We start from the raw sequence: 15,012 nt of genomic DNA, 5'->3' as shown, positions 1-15,012 counted from the left end.
GGAAAAAATTATTAAGTATTTGTTATATCCCAGATACTGTGCTAAGTGCTGGGAATCTATAAAAATGAAATATTCTTTTTCCTTAAGAAGCTTACATTTTAGTAAGACAAGACTAAACACATAGGGGAATGATACCCAGAGAAGGGTATTTTGGTCTGGGAAATCAAGATGGCGAATGGAACAATAGAGAAGTCTATTGATAGACACTTCCCAGGGGCAATGATACTGTCCAAATGATTACAGAAAGAGATAAAATGGAGAAGGGAGAAAGGCAACAGTGATGATATTGGGCAGAAAATGGCCCCAGTGAAGATGAGAAAGCATGATCCTAAGGGGCACAGAGCCAAGACATTTAATGCCCCCCAAGAACAAATAAATGCATAAGCAGATAAAGCTTTTATTAAGCTTCCAATGTATCAGGAACTGTGCTAAGGGAGTTGGGGGGCGGGGAGAGAATACAAATACAAGCAAGAAAAAGTCCCTGCCCTCAATGAGATTATATCATAATGGAAAGAGCACATAATGGAGAACTGGGAAGGGAGAAGGGGATTAGACTGTAGGAAGCATGATGTATAAATGACCAGAGAATTGTGGGGAAATCTAGATCTAGGCAATCCAAGCCAAAGCTAACCTTAGGGTCCTAGAGGCATAGTCTAAGGTTTCTGGGGAGTTGGATGGGAAGGAGGGAGATGAGGATGATAGTCAGAGTGCAGGCAACTTAATTCATCCCAAAGGCATCCTCTGCTGGTCAGGTTTGGGAGGTAGAGCACCAGCAGTTGTAGTAGGACCCAAAATGACCTGGTCGAAAATGAAGATCGATGGTCCGAGGGAAAACTGGAAACAGATAATTTTCCATTCATTCTGTTGATGAAAAGACCTTAGGATTCTGACTATATTTGTATTAAAGAACTAGTAGGATAGGCTATGATATAATATCATAAAATTTAGAACAAAGTGATCTTTTAATCTCAATTTTAAACCTCATTTTAATTCCCAGTTTTAAACCCCATTTTACAAAGGGGAAAACATAAGCTAAAGATTCAATAGTAAAGTGACTTGCCAGAGTCCTGATTCAAACCCAACTTTCTGACTCCAAATCCAATATTCTTTCCACTACCTCACATTCCACTTTAGTAACACATAGAAATCAAGGAGGTGCTTTTTATTCTTGCAGGTCATTGCTATCATCTGGCTGATCTTTCTGTGAGGAATTTTTTAAGTGGCCTAAGCCTGGCAGCATTGTTGATAATGTAGAAATTGGAATGATTTGTTCCTGAATTCCCTGTTAACAATAATCAAACTGCAGAGCTGGGTCAAGTGTAATCATGTTCTCTGTCTGAGTTTTTAAAAATAACTTATGTAACTATTCTGTAAAGAAACCTAAGTTGTAACCCTCAATTAAGGAAAAAAAATTAAGGTTTTGCTTAATTCTTTACCGATCTTCATGATAAAAACCTGACATTCAACAATAGTGAAAACTAGAGGGTTATTAAAAAGAATTGTGGATCGTGTATTTGCTTCTCAGTTCTATCATGCCCAGATTAAATATTCATTTGAGTCTACAAATCAATCTTTGCAAAACCCCTAAAGCTAGCCATGCTTGCGTCTGACCTAACTGCTCCTTAGAAAGAAGGAAATCAGGATTTATTTAATTCCCTTCTTTCAGGGAGACACCCTAGATGTGTTAGTCTCAGAGTCAGGCAACCCAAGATATATCTGGCTGGGTCACTGAATAAGTTGGAGCAAGTCATATTCTGCCTCTTCTTTCCAGTTTCCTTATTTGTGGAATGAGAGAGTTTGATTAGAATTTATTGAAAAAGTACCTTCTGCCTCTACTATGTTACAGTTCAACGCTTGAGATATGCATGCAATTCATGTGTATAAGCAAGCATGGGTGTGCTTTGAATAGCTCTTAATGGAAGGCATTATATTTAATATTAGTGGGATTACAATTGGTTTGTGATTGTTAGAGTCTCTGACTATTTGAAATACTTAGTCCTTAAAATCAGGGGTGTGTTGTTAATGTTTAACAATTGGCTTTGGGGAAGAGGGAAGGTATGCAAGATACACTTCTAGGTTCAGAGGTTTTGTGTGAGAACATAACAGACAGAGGATATGAAGCAGCCTTGGTATCAGAATTTTTTTAAAAAACCTGGGTTCAAGTCCTGTTTTGGCTACACACTGGCAGAGTGATCCTGGGAAAATGATTGAACCTCTCTCTCTTAGTGCCCTAGGCAATTTTCTAACACTATGGTTATGGAAGACTTAATGATGCCCTTTGTTGGAGGAAGTTTCCTCAATAGGAAAACCCTATACAGTCCTACTAAAATATAGATCTACAAAAATTAAATATTTCATTAAATTAATGAATGAATAAACATGAAAGAATGAATGATGACATAAAGCATTCCTGTATGCTTCTTGTACTTGTACACATGGGTGTAACTGCAAAATAACACCGTATGATTCCATTCTGCTCAGTAGAGGAGGTAGTGGAAGCTGCTAATTTAAACATTTTTCACTGGTGATGAATATTCTTGAGGAGAAATAAAATGCTCCCTGGCAGACCTGGATAAGAGGTAACAAAGCAAGTGGTGAGCACATCTTTGAGAAGTTTCTTAATCAACATTTCTTAGACACACAAGGTACTTACTTTGATACTTTGCTAAATCTGTGAATGAAATTCCTTTTGGAAGATGCCATAATGTATGAAATTTTACCACTTGAGATTTATTTCTTTGGACCTTTTCCTCTTCATTGAAAAATACAAATACTTCTAAGAAAATAATACAGTAAAATAAAAAAATTAAATAAATAATAAATAAAAATTTAAAAATGCCAATAGTACATATCACCTGACATTGCTCCACTTTCTTAACATGTGTCACTACTTTGTCCTGTTTGTCATGAATCTTGTCCCAAGAAATAGGGTTCTTTCTCGAAATACCTAAGCATCATGTGAGTACCAATGGGGTAAGTGGGCTAATAAATAGTGTTCCCTCACATCCTGCAACAGACCAACAAGTTCCCTTCCAACAAAATTCCCATATATAGCACACAAGGGTCAATGTTGTTCAATTAAAAAAAAATAGTCTTTTTTCAAGGGTCAGCTGCTGACATGAGTTTCTCCAAGAGATTTGGGTTGGCTGAAATCCCAGAGCACTTAAAAAAACAGGTCACAGTTCAGGACAATATTCCATATACATGTTCTTCTTGGAGTAAAACCAAGAAGAATCTTAAAATTCCTGAAAGGAATCCTTGCAAAAGCTCCTTCCGACTGCATATTATATACTTACCATCGTATTTGTTATAGAAAAAGTGACTCCAAAAGCTTCCTGTTGCTTCTAGGATCAAATATTAGCTCCATTGTTTGGCATTTAAAGCTTCTCATTACCTGGCACCTTCCAATTTTTCTGGTCTTCTTTCATATTACTCCACTTCCCATACTCTATGGTTAATCCACACTGAACTGCTTCTTGTTACTTATACAGAAGCCTTCTATCTTCAAGCCATTGTACTGGCTATCCCTTATTTCTAGAATACGTTTCCTTCCTAACCCCATCTCTTGAAATCCTTGGTATATATATATGTGTGTGTGTGTGTGTGTGTGTGTGTGTGTGTGTGTGTGTCTGTATGTGTGTGTATGTGTGTATGTATGTATATATATATATATGAACAAATATCAGGAACAAATAAATTAAACAACTAATCAATACAAATAACTTAATCAAATAAATAATGCAAGTTACCTATGAAAGAAATCAGCATTTGACAAAAACTGCTGGAAAAGATAGAAAACAGTTGTAGAAGTTGGACCAACATTTACAGTACATATAAAAATCAGCTCAAAATGGATACAGGAATATTAATGGTCACAGAATAAAAAACAATCAGAGGAGACCTAGATCAGGAATCTTTCACCACCATGGATAGGAGAACAATTCTTTCTTATTTTTTTTTTACCAATTACAGATAATAACACATTTTCACACAAGTTTTCCCAAATTATATCATCAAACTTACCTCCCCCTCTTCTCTTATCCCTCCTGGTGCTAGCAGGCAATTTTATCTGGTTTATACATGTATTATTATGCAAAACATATTGCCAGATTGCTCATTTCAATAAGGGAGTAATCTTATAAAACCCAAACCCCAAAACATAAATCCAAATAAACAATTGAAAAATTATATTCCTTCATCTGCATTCTGACTTCAACAGTTCTCTCTCTGGAGGTGGATAACATTGTTGTCACAAGTCCCTCAGAATTATTCTGGATCATTGTGTTGATGATAATAAGTCTATCACAGTTGGTCATTCCACAATATTGAGGTTATTGTGTACAATGTTTTTCTGGTTCTGCTTATTTCACTCTGTATCCGTTCATGTAGATCTTTCCAGGTCTTTCTGAAACCATTCCATTTATCTTTACTTAAAGCTCAATAGTATTCCATAACCATCATATACCACAATTTGTTCAGTCATTCCCCAATTCATGTACCTCCCTTCAATTTCCAATTCTTTGTGATCACAAAAAGAATAGCTATCTACATATATGCATACATACATATATATATATATATATATATATATATATATATATAGAGAGAGAGAGAGAGAGAGAGAGAGAGAGAGAGATTTAAGTAGGTCCTTTCTCCACCCCTTTTTATCTCTCTGGGATAAAGACCTAGTAGTGGTAAGAAGACAAATTCTTGACTGAAAAAGGAATAGAGACAAACACAAAATAAAAATAAATAATTGTATTTGTGAGATATTGAAAAGAATTTCTACAAACAAAATCAATTCAACCAAGCTATAAAGGAAATGGATCACTTACAGAAAAAAATCTTCGTTTCAAATATTTTAGTAAGGGTTTGATCTTCCACTTATGTGTATATGTTAAAACATTCTGTATATAAGACTAGGAGCCATTCCCCAATAGATTATTAGCCAAAAGATGTGATCAAACAATTCTCAAAAGAAATATTTCAAATAAACTCATGAAATATTATTCTAAATCAAAAAATAAGAGAAATTCAAACAAAAACAATCCAAGGTATATTGAATATACCAAAAATTTTCATAAGACAAGGAATGAAAATAGTGTGACAGGGCTACAGAAAGACACTAATACATCATTAGTGGGGATGTAAATTGGTCAATTCATTCCAGAAATCAATATGGAATTATGTTAAGAAAGTAACTAAAATGTCCAAACCCTTTGACTCAGATAACTCCCTGCTAGGCATATGCTCCAAGAGGTCAAAGGTAAGACAGAGGTCTTGTGTACACCAAAACTATTATAGCAGTACTTCTTGAAAAAGGATGGAAGGAAGGAAGGAAGGAAGGAAGGAAGGAAGGAAGGAAGGAAGGAAGGAAGAAAGGAAGGAAGGAAGGAAGGAAGGAAGGAAGGAAGGAAGGAAGGAAGGAAGGAAGGAAGGAAGGAAGGAAGGAAGGAAGGAAGGAAGGAAGAAAACAGAAAGGAAGGAAGGAAGGAAGAAAACAGAAAGGAAGGAAGGAAGGAAAGAGGGAAAGAAAGAAGAAAAGAGAAAGATGGAAAGAAAGAAGAAAAAAGAAAAAGAAAGGATGCAAGAAAGAAAGGAAGGAAGGGAGAATGGGAGAAAGGGAGAGAGAGAGAGAAACAAAGAAAGAAAGGAAGGAAGAAACTCAGAAACAAAGAAAGAAAAAGAAACTATTAATTGAAGAATGGTTAAACTAAAGCAATATAAATAGAAGGAGCACAAAAAGGGTATTGAAATGATAGGTAATCAGATTAAATTGCTTTCCAGCTCTGAGAGAGGGGAGGGAAGAAATGGAGGGAAACAATTTGTATCAGAAAACTTGTGTGGAAATTTGTTATTCTATGTAATTAATATAGTTAAATGATTGATAAATATAATAACCAAGGTTGTCCCTGAAGAAGAGATAGGAATTGAATACTGAACACTGTCCTTTCTTTGTAGAAATGGGATACTATGGAGGAGAAATACTGCATATACACTATTGGATTCAGGCAATGTGTTTTTTAATTTTTCTAATTTGTTTTTTTTTTTCTGCCTCTCTTATCCTTTGTGAAAAAAAAATCCATGGCTCTTTGGGAAAGGGGAGGAATATAATGTGAAGTGGGAGCCAGGTGCTGTAGTAGGTAGAGAACTGAACTGTAGTCACCAAAACCTGAGTTCTGATGCTGCCTCAGACTCTGATTATCTACGATTCCAGGCAAGTCAGCCTCAGTTTCCTTATCTGAAAAACAAAGTTAATTAATAGCACCTTACCCACAAGGTTATTGTGTGAGGATTAAGTAAATACTTTGTGAACCTTTAAATGCTAAATAAATGCTAGTTATAATGTAAAATAATATTTTTAAAGTGTAATACACTTTTGAATACAGTATTAGTAGTATTAGTATCCTAATAGGATATGAAGATATAAGCTGCTTATTTAATGGAAGAATGGCAGTATGGTTCATAGTGGAAAGCACAACGAATTTAAAAATTAGAAAACCTGGTTTCGAACCTTGATTAGGTCAATTTCGAGCTATTTGATCATCGGCAATCACACCATCTCTCTCAGCCTTATTTCTTCATCTGTAAGATAAGGATAATAATACTTTCCAAGCCTGCTTCCTAGTACTGTTAAGAGGATCATATAAGATAATGAACGTGAGAGAATACTTTGTAAAATAATACACATGTAAGATATTGTATAAGATATCCATATTTAAGAAATGTGTTTCATCTCTGCCAGTATAAGTAGGTCACTTGCATAGTGAAGTTGGTTCTTGTTATTCTTAAAATGCCTTGTATTTCTCTAATACTTTCCCTTTTCTTTCAAAATGTTTTTGTACTCCTAACTAAGACATATCTATTTTAGATTCAGAGGATGCAAATGCCCTGGAGAGCATTTCGTATTCAATGTGTAATTCATAATGTTCAGCTGTGGTTTGGACAAGTCTTACAGAAAGAGGGAGAATAGTCTTCCTGAATTGGTTTGTGATTCCTATGAAGAAGGTAAGCTCATTTTCTTTTCTTTTTTTTTTTAAATAAAATCTTTTTTAAAATATTGCACTTATTTCCTGAGGTAATCTGCTCTAACTCTGACCTTCAATTATAACAAAAAAAGGTAAATTCATTTTCAAATGACAAACTTTCTATTTTCAGAAAGGTTAACCTGGGGTTTTATCACCAAGTTATTCATAAAATGCATATTATGTAAAAACCATGGTTGCATGTCTACATAACACATGTTTACTACACATATTTATATGTTTGATATTCTAAGTATTTCCTGCATATATGGTTATCACAAGATTCCACATTAAGATATTCTATCTTTTTAGTATATTTTAAAATAATTTTTTGATACATTTTGTTTTGGCACAAAGACACTTCTCAACACTCAAACTGTCCTGTGAACAGAAGTGAGCTGGTAAATGTTTAATAATCAGCTCTCTCTTTAAAACAATTTTTATGAACAATTAAGTAACTTATTTTACATAATCCCAAAATATTTTCAAGAAAAAGTGAACCATCAACCATACTAACCAATAATGAATTATCATGCATGCCTCTCTCACCATAACCACTCCAAAAATACCCTTATTTTACCATCCTTGCTAACTTGACAGGTATGATTTTCAGGGTTGTTTTAATTTGCTTTTATGTGATTATTAATAATTTAAGACTTTATTCAAGTAATGGTTAATCACTCATATTTCTTCTTTGAAAAGCTTCATGTATAATTTCATATGAATAATGTATAAATATTTCATAAATAGCATAGAGAAATAAATATAGATAGAGACACGGATAAGATTTCTGCAAAAGTCTATCATTATATGGAGGTGACCCTGGGTTCTTAGTGTAATCCTGGCTTTGGAAGGTTCTACCAAACTGAAAAGGCTTCAAATATGGTCCCAGGAACAGATTGATTTTATTCTCTGCAGACCAGCCCAACTAATTTTGAAGAGGCCCATCATTTCAGAGACTGCTGAGAGGATCACAAAGAACAAGTGTGTGGGTCACACTGTACATCCCTGCCATAGCAGGAGGACTAGGGGCTGAGCTGAATTAGCTCACTTGGAATTGGGGATTACCTTCTCTTTGGTTAGTTCATCAGGTTGCTATCTTAGAGTTCATGGTGTCTTAGTCTGTGGAGAAAACTACAATTATTTTACTTCCTGTTCAGCATTATTACTTTGAAGAGTTTTGAGGGCTTGTGAGGATTAAAGAAAATTTCTCCATCTTTCTGGTAACATGACTCAGAACTTCTTGAAATGATCAAAGTCAATGAGATCACAGAACTAGTTTTTAGTTCTTTAAGCTTTAACTTAACTGCCTTTACCTTCAATAATTAATGAAAAATGCCATTCCAACTGCAACCTGTATTATTCTCACCTCCTAAATAATGATCACTTAGAGACCTTGCAAGCTTAATTGAAATGCTTGAATTAATTCTTAAGGAGAATTACTCAATGAACTGAGTATTAAGTTAAAATTCAAGATGAAGTAGGTAAACCTTTCAAGAAGAGTTTTTTACAATAAAAATTTATAAAACTTCTCTCTACATCTCCATTTTCTACTTATGGTTAGGTATTATGGTTTATATATTTATATATATGGATAATGGAAATGCTTAAGTAATGATGAGGTCTCTTATACTTATAGTATTAATTAATAGCAGTCCAATAGCAATCTATCTCTACTTGCACCGAAGAGCCATCATCTGACCATTATGAATCTAAAGAACTTGAATGTGAGAGGAAATGGTCTAATTCAGAAATTTGGTTTCTCTGGAAATTTCCACCATGCTTAATTTAAGAAAAAGAAAATTTAACATCTGTAGAACAAGCTATGGTATATTGGTTCAAATGGAGCAGAATTCTAAATAGGTAATTATAGATCAACATAAAAATCTCTAACAATCTAACAAAATGGGAGCCAGTCAATCATTATATAAGTAGATCTTAGAGTCATACATCCTTTGATCTGAAGGACATCAGATTCTTTTATCTAACACCAAAATGTTATAGATGAAAAAACTGTAACCCAAGGAATGTAAGTTACTTGTCCACATCCACAGTAAATCATTGGCAGTCAGGACTTAACCTCTGGTCTCCACAATCCTAATTCAGCACCATTTTTACAGTTTCATACTTCTATTCCATATGCTAGTCAAGAGATAAATTATACATGTAGCAAAATAGCAGAAATCTAAGGCAGATGATTTAGACATACACATTTCTTTATACTATGAAGAAAGAATGTTCAGTATTTCCTTGATACAAACTTTGAAATGAGAACTACAGAGAGAGACAGAGACAGAGACAGAGAGATTGAGAGAGACAGACAGAAAGAGGGAGAGACAGACAGAAAGAGGGAGAGAGAGAGGGAGGGAGAGAGAGAGGGAGGGAGAGAGAGAGAGAGAGAGAGAGAGAGAGAGAGAGAGAGAGAGAGAGAGAGAGAGATAGAGAGAGAGAGAGAGAGAGAGAGAGAGAGAGAGAGAGAGAGAGAGAGAGACCCATCCAATATTAAAATATGGGAATAGGCTTATTATAATTATAAAACATTTATGATCCCAAAGCAGCAAGTCCTGTCCACTTAGTTATGTGGATTCAGGATTGGAAACTCTATCCTTTCCTCTTTCAAGAATTCTCCACAGTGCTTGGTTGTCCTGGTATTGCAGAATAGGCTCTGAATTCAGAAGATATAGGTACAAAACCTGGTTCTACTATTTACTAGCTATTTGACCTGGATACAGGTAATTTTATTTTTTGGAACCTTAGCTCCCTCATTACTAAAGGGTCATTTAAAAAAATCCTTGTAATGCTAAACTCTTGAGGTTGTAGAAACCTAGACTAGAGCTGGATGAGACCCTGGAGATCATCTACTCCCACATTCTTCATTTTACATGTCAAAACTGAAGTCTAGAAATACTGTTATTTGACTAATATCTCATAGGAGTGAATGAAAGAGGAAGGACCCAAACCTTCTGAATCCAAGGATAACAAGCTATACCATCTTCACTTTTACCATGAAGATCAAATAAGAAAATATTTATGAAGCAGTTTGTTAGTTAATGATCTTCTTAATGAGAAGGGTTTGTTTTTGTTTTTCCCTCAATGGCTTAGACAACTAGGTGCCATAGAAATAGAGAGCTGAGTCTGGCTGAACTCAGAAAGAAATGAGTCCTAATTTGGTCTGTCAATTACTAACTGTGTGTCTCTAGGAAAATCACAATCTCTATTTGCTTCAATTTCCTCAACTGTAAAATAGGAATAATAATAGGACCTACCTCCCAGGGTTGGGTGATAATCAAATGGAATGATATGTATAAAGCCCTTAGCATAGTGCTTGATGCAGAGTTAGTTGTTAATAAAAGCTTCTTTCCTTGCTTCCTTCTTTTCCTTCCTTGCTTCCTTCTTTTCCTTCCTTCCTTCCTTCCTTCCTTCCTTCCTTCCTTCCTTCCTTCCTTCCTTCCTTCCTTCCTTCCTTCCTTCCTTCCTTCCTTCCTTCCTTCCTTCCTTCCTTCCTTCCTTCCTTCCTTCTTTCCTTCTTTGCTATAGTCTCTGAAGTAACTAATGAAAAATGCTGCTAGTTGGGACTTTAAATTATACATATAGATTTATCTAAGGTCCAACATTTCCAGAATTCATGATTTCATATTAAAGAGTTCCCTCCCCTGCCCTCACATTAGTCCTTTTTTTTAATGTGGTATTTTCCCTCCAATGGAGCTGCACACAAAAGTTTGATGTTTTTAGTTGAGTGGAACATGGAAACTCTTCATTTTCTCAAGCCAGTAAATTTCCCTCCAGAGTGGTGGTTGTTTAGACATAGCATTTCTGTGTCCTGACTTTTTCCTCTGTAAATCACAGGTAACAGTGCCTACCCCTCCCAGAAAGATTCTGAGTATTAAGCAATGAGATCTTTTTTTCTTGGCAACTATCTAGATGCTAAACAAACATTATTGATTGTTTTATTAAGGTCTTTAGGAATAGTGCACCTCTTCATGTAACTGCAATTGGCTGATGTTTTTAGATTAAATTAAGTTACTTTGTCAAGTATACTAAATAACACCCTCCTGCCTAGAAAGAGTTAATGCCTCTGCAAGAAAAAGTGAGCAATTTATTCCCTTCTCACTAGTAATTTTGGATCCTGTAGTATAGATTTACTGAAATACAGTCTCTAAAGCTATTCAGGTAGGGGATTATTTAATGGAATCCCAGTAGGACATTAAAACTGTGAATTCACTGATTTCACACTCCTGGGGTCCAATCCCAGCTCAGGCAAAACTGCTCTTAAAATCAATAGGAGTTTTGCTTGAGAAAAGAATGCAAAGTCAAGTCTATTGAGAATACAGAAGGCAGTTCAGTGAGTAGTAGAATCACACAAGAAGACACAAAGAATCCTTTATGTGGGGAATATCCTCAATTAAAATCAGACGAGAGTCTATATTTTGAAATAGGTAATTTTTTGAATTCTTTCTCTGACTACTATCCTTTTCACCTCTTTTATCTTCTCACTTCTACTTGCCTATTGACTTATTAATTTTCATACCTCCAGTTCCCCAATCTTTTGCTATTCCCTCATCCCATCATTCCCAATTTGTTTTTTCTCTTTCTGGCTTTCCAGTTTTCACCCTGTATTCAACTATTTAAATAATGTCTCTTGAATCTTTTGCTCTCTTTAACTTTTTCTATTACTTGCTCTGTTAACTGTCAGTCCTAGGTAACCCCTACTTCCAAGGAATTCTACTCTGCTATAGGAAATTATGAAACCCAAGCCTAATGGAGGAACAAATCAGAAAAACAATCTAAAGAGGAAGAGAGGAAATGGACAATAAATTTTGTAAACTAGAGGAACTTAAATAAAGAAAGCAAATTCATTCTTGTAGGTATACCTTATGTTAAATGAGTTGTGACCAATAATCAACAATACTCTGAAAGAGCCATATAAAAAGAGGGGCTGAATACTGTATATTAAAAAGTTACACTTATGTGAAGAAGCCCATAAACCAAAGAGGAAATAGTTGAAGAATAATTCAGCAAACATTTATTAAACACCTGCAATTACAAGGCAATGTGTTAGCCACTAAAGATGCAAAAATAAAAACAAAGGAATTGATGTCTACTCAAGAGAATAAAGCATGTATTTAAGTACATAAATACAAAGATAAAATAGGAGTAATTTCAGGAAGGAGTGATTACCAATAAGCTTATCATTTATCCAATGGTAGAGAATAGTTCGATGAAGATCATTGGAAGGAGAAACAGAAGTGGTATAATAGTGAAAGAATTATAGACTGCCCAGCCAGAAGGAAAAAGAGATGATAATTTCCTAAACAGATAACAAGTCTGTCTTGGAAGAGATATATAATAGTAGAGAGGACTTCAAATATCTTCAAATACCACTACTAAACCTCTAACTACAAAGACAGAGCAAGTGATGAATCTTGACTTGTGGTAATAACATTTTCCTTTTTTCAAAAACTGGAGAAAGTGATAAGAGTAACTTATTTTAAATTGTTTCTAGTCAATGCTGAGGAATTAGTTTAAGTAGAAAGTATAGTGATCTTTTATTCTCAGTCAAGAAGAGAAATTCAGTTATAGTTCAATGTACACCTTAGACTTTGAGAAAATTAATTTCAAAGCAATTAGAGTAAGTCTAGAAATCATTCCATGACCTATGATTCTATTGGGAAAGTCAATTCAAGGAGGATGAAGTGCTTTAAGAAATAGAATTCTAAGAGGAAGAAGAAATACCTAAACTGATTGTTGTAATTGCATGGGGAACTCACTGGCAATTTTTAAAAATTTAAATTAAATTAAATTTTAATTTAATTTAATTTTTTTAGAAAACATGCACAGTGCTTAGCTATGTGTCCCTGGGCAAGTCACTTAACCCCCATTGTCAAGCCCTTACTTCTCTTCTATCTTGGAACTAATATATATTATTGGCTCCAAGACAGAAGGTAAGGGTTTGTTGGCTTTTTAAAAAAAAACATGTACAGGAAGTATAAGCAAAGATGTGAACTAAACATGCCACAGGAGAGTGGCATTGTCCTCTAATAATTGTGTCAAAAATATTAAAACTCAGAATAAATTCTGTTTAGTAACAATTGTGAAAGAAAAGAACTTTTCTCATTATGATAAGAAAAGAGAAACATTAAAGAAGGGGTAGGATAGCTTCTCAGGGCAGATGAGATAACTGACCACAACAAAAAGATAATAATGCTCAGCTTTTACTATGTTTCCATTTTCTCTTCCAAGACAAACAATCTTTATGCCTGAAAAGTTAAAATAAAATGATTGAAAGCCAATACAAATTTAAGATAGTAAAGGGAGAAATATAAACATTAAATGAGTTTAAGTCTTCAAGTTCAAACTGCATAGAATCATGGATTTTTCAAAGGAAGTGACTTCAGAAGTCATCCAGTGTAACTCATGTTATAAATGAGAAAAATTGAAAGCCAGAGAGGTTCAATGACTTGTCCAAAGTCACATTAAGTAATAAGTGGCAGGGATGAGATTTGAACCATGGTCCTTTACCTCCAGATTTCACAGGATAATAAAGAATTGAAAGATGTCATGGCTCAGATGATGTTAGTGATCAATGAAAAGTCATGTAGCATATGAAAGGTATTATAGTACTGGAGATGGCATGACAACCTTATCGCAATTTTCCACAAAAGAGCATAGATTTTTAAATTGATAGATCAGTGACTTGGGTTTGGTTTCTTGGCAAACTTTAGCAATGTTATTAGAGAGCTGGGTTATAACCACATAGAAAGGGAAATTATAATTACTAAGAGATAATAGAGAGCTGGCCTAAGAGCCTAGAAAATATGTATTTAAGTCCTACTTTTGACCCAAACTAACTTTGTGACCCTAGGCCAGTCACTTAACCTGTCAGTGCTCTAAGCAACTCTCTAAAACTAAGTTACAGATAATATGCCAGATTGCATTGGTCAAAGGATTCCCTAGGTGTGTGTGAATGAAATCATAGGTCTAGTCTCTATCTCTAAGGGCCATCCATACTCAAGGACAAGTCATGCCAAACTAATCTTATTTCATAGTAATAGTTACTAGGATGCCAGATCAAGGAAATCCCACAGATTTCATTAATTTCATCAAGGCATTTGACATGGAATATTCATGTAGAAAAGGTGGAACTATTCATCTATTTTGGGGTTGTAAATCAGTGGGAAGCTATAGAATTGTTGCAAGTATCTGTAAACCCAGAAATAAACAAATATAACTTCTGAATGAATCATATATATATATATATTACTATTTTTCAAATGCCTATAGATGCTATTATGACCAATAAATACAGACCCACTTAAAAGCATCATTGAGTTCATATTTGATTTTTTAAGCAGCTAGGTGGTTTAGTAGATAGAGCATGAGGTTTAGAGTCAAGAGGAGATGAAAAGTCAGATTCTTCATAACAGTAAGACCAATAGACAAGTCACTTATCCCCTTTTAGCCTCACTTTTCCCATGTATAAAACAGGAGAAATAATAGCTCTTATTTCGCAGGGTTGTCATAAGGATCCAATGAAATAATATGAAGTATAAATATATAAAGTAAAATGGTGACTTTTCCTTTATATTTGAAATTCCATATTTGATTTCTAAATAAATATTAGTTTTGGTTGTAATTTTTCAATCAACTATTAATATAGAAATCCATACATTTTTAATATTAAAAAGGTCCCTTCTTCTGAAAAGTTTGAGGGAAATGACTAAGTAATAGTAAAGCCAGGTGTATTTGGAACTCATTGAATGACCAGAACCAAAGCCTGGAAGGCAAGAGGATAATATTTTTATGTCCCCAGTACCCGGCACATAGTAGGCATTTAATTAATTTTTGTTGATTGACCGATCCACCGTTTCTTTGACTTAAAACAGGTCAACCTGCTTATCTACTATCTAGTACACTAGTAAAAGTTCAAAAGATCAACCTCAGTGGGTTCAAAATGCCAGGAGCCTAGACAAGATAATAGCAAGTAGGG

Source organism: Monodelphis domestica, chromosome 7 (genome assembly GCF_027887165.1).
Source record: "Monodelphis domestica isolate mMonDom1 chromosome 7, mMonDom1.pri, whole genome shotgun sequence".
Taxonomy (NCBI): domain Eukaryota; kingdom Metazoa; phylum Chordata; class Mammalia; order Didelphimorphia; family Didelphidae; genus Monodelphis; species Monodelphis domestica.
The sequence above is the reverse complement of the archived record's forward strand: the minus strand, read 5'-3'. Positions refer to the sequence as shown.